This window comes from Octodon degus, unplaced genomic scaffold (assembly GCF_000260255.1).
Source record: "Octodon degus isolate 3935 unplaced genomic scaffold, OctDeg1.0 scaffold00014, whole genome shotgun sequence".
NCBI lineage: Eukaryota > Metazoa > Chordata > Mammalia > Rodentia > Octodontidae > Octodon > Octodon degus.
Genome location: NW_004524590.1, coordinates 6,292,458 through 6,295,181, shown reverse-complemented (window position 1 = coordinate 6,295,181; position 2,724 = coordinate 6,292,458). Strand labels below are relative to the sequence as shown.

Genomic DNA, 2,724 nt, shown 5'->3' with positions numbered 1-2,724 from the left:
ATCAGTAGTCCACATCCTACAGCCCTGCTTCTCACAACATGGTTTTCTAATGCAATGACAAATTTTTTGATAGAATCGTTAACTAAAAATAGACACAGAAACAAAAGACATAGACAACAAAAGGTAAACCTTGACTCAATTTACAAGTCAGATGTAAGAAAAGTCAGTAGTAATAAAATTCAAGCAAAATTAGCCTTTTTTTAAAAATGAAAAATGGATCCTGGATTAACCTTTTGTAAACAAGTTTTTGTTATGTGTTATTGTCCAGTCAGATATTTGAAAATGATACAGAATGCAAAGAATTTAAATCTCTGGGACTCACCCATGCTCTATTAAAAATCTTTATAAATAAACCAAAATTCCCTCTTTTACTTAGAAAACGACTATATTGTTCAAATGACCCTTTAAGTGAAAACTAGACACGTAAGTAACATTTTAAGAGTAGTTAAATCTTCATTAAAATCTAACCACTAGGGGCCGCATAGATAGCTCAGCGATCTAAATGCTTGCCTGGCAAGCTCAGAAACCTGGGTTCTGTCATGGGCCCCGCATGCTGTGTCAGCCACCAAGACCAGGCGTGGTGGTGCACACCTGCAACCCCAGCATTGGGAGCACTGTACAGGAGGATCACTGCAAGTCCAAGCTGCATGGTGAGACCCTAGACCAAATACATAAAAAAAATTTAAAATCTAATCACTAAAAATTTTAAAATCTAACCACAAAACAGTCTCATTCAGATTAACCCACTAAACAGTTACAGAGTTGAAGCAATCCTTTTGAATGCTCAGTTCAGTTAAATCATGTACCATGGCTTATGTACAGAGGCAAAGGACCAAAAACAATGAAGCTGTGACTAAACTCTTATTATTTGAGACAGAGGAAGTAATGACCAAGAAAGACAACAGAAGTATTTGGCCTAGTCAGATTGGATTCCAATCCTATCTCTCACTTGTAGCACAAACTTAATCAAGCTATCCAAACACTCTAAGCCTCTCAGACAAACTTGGAAGGTTGAGAATTAATGCTGGATGCATGACAGTGTTGTGTAGAGCCATTAAATTTAACACATGCACCATCATTCTACAAAGCGGTCAACTGACGGACGTCAGCATTGGTCCAGTGACAAAGACACTCCAGCCCATGGAGTGACAGTCTCAGGAGTCATCTTAGGTACAGCTTTTCAGTAGTAAGTACATAAGAAGTTCCACTGCTTGATCAGATTCTAAGTAATCACAGCAAGACAAAACCACATAAAGCAGAAAAATTACTTTAGAAACATTAACTTGCATTAGTGTAAAGGGAAAACAGTTAGAAAAAACATTCAGAAGTAAAGAGTGCTGATGAAATTTGTGGAGTGCTAGGTTAGGATTTCCCTCTGAGATTCATCTGTAGTATTCTACCAAGCGAACAGACTTGAAATGGGCATGGATTAGGTAGCCCTTGATGGCCAGTGCATAGGGTGGTAGCCATGCTGGACATTGTTTTTCACTGTCTAAATGTGCATTGTCCATGTGGGTGGCCAGATAGGACAGGTGTAAGGTGCAGCTCTGCTTAACTTCACAGTAAGTTAAATTCTGACTGTGTCTTAAGCCTACTAATGCCTCAATGTAATTTTTGTTACACTGTCTCATTTAAAATTGATTTTTAAAGTTAATTACTTTGTCTGCCCTATAACATTCATTCCTGAAAGTTGGTCCTACAGATATTTTTAAAAATTTTTCTAAGCCACCATTCTTTAGGAGAAACCACCTATTAATTTGTACCTATTAATTTATACATTGTCCTTTAAACAGTAAAAACATCTTAGGAAAAATTGGAGCACTGCCGGGAAAAGCACAGGGAGCCTTTAAAGTAGTCCCACAAGTGACAGATGTAGAGGAGACGAAGTATCATAAAGTGACTTACACTCAATTTCCCTCTGAGCAGTAAGGACAATAGCAAGTCTTATTGTGCACTGATGTAGTGATTGGAGATCTCTGGATGAAACATGTTCCAGAGGAGCGAGACATTACAAACAGCGTGCATCAGCTTTCATCATGTAAAAGCACAGCCTGATCTTTGCCACTTGCATGGCTTCAACAGGGCACATCAGGATGTGTGAGAGACAGTGGTCGAGAGTCCGTGAAAGAGACAGATGAAAAGAAAGCAGTCTCAAAAGCTCCTTTCCAAAGTAAGAAACAAGAGACTTATTGCCAACAGGCAAATTTCTAAATAGATGTGATGTTCTTTTATCTCGCTGTTGCCTTTCAAAACTTGAAAGTGTTTGGGGGCTGACACAGCTGTCTGAATCGAGACAGGCTGTTTGTTTGTACAGAATGTTGCATTCAAAACCTCTTGAACAGCAAGGGTTCAGCTGAACGTCTCCCTCCACTTAGAGCAGAAAATAATCCAGTCTCTCACCTCCATTGCTGCCAAAATGTGTGACTAATTATGGTGCCAAGCTTCTGGGGGGAGGCCCAATGTAGCTGGCGATTAGAAAGGAATGGAGAGAGAGGATATTAAGAATTTGAAATCTGAATAGAGATGCAACAGCACCACAGACATAGGACTGGATTTGGCACAGTGGTAAAATAAATAAACAAATAAAATGTAGTTATAAAAAGATAAATGAAAATGTCAAATTTTGGAGCAGGCTGGTAAAGGAAATCTGGGGGTGAGGGAGTTCTCACAAATCTATTCAAATTTGTGAGAATGTGGATACCAAGGAAGAAAGAACTAAGTTCT

At 38.8% G+C, this 2,724-nt stretch overlaps 1 pseudogene; it reads left to right on the top strand.

Annotated features, from left to right (window-relative positions):
• LOC101582646 overlaps positions 1–2,724 on the top strand; it is a 75,826-nt pseudogene that overhangs the window by 52,311 nt on the left and 20,791 nt on the right.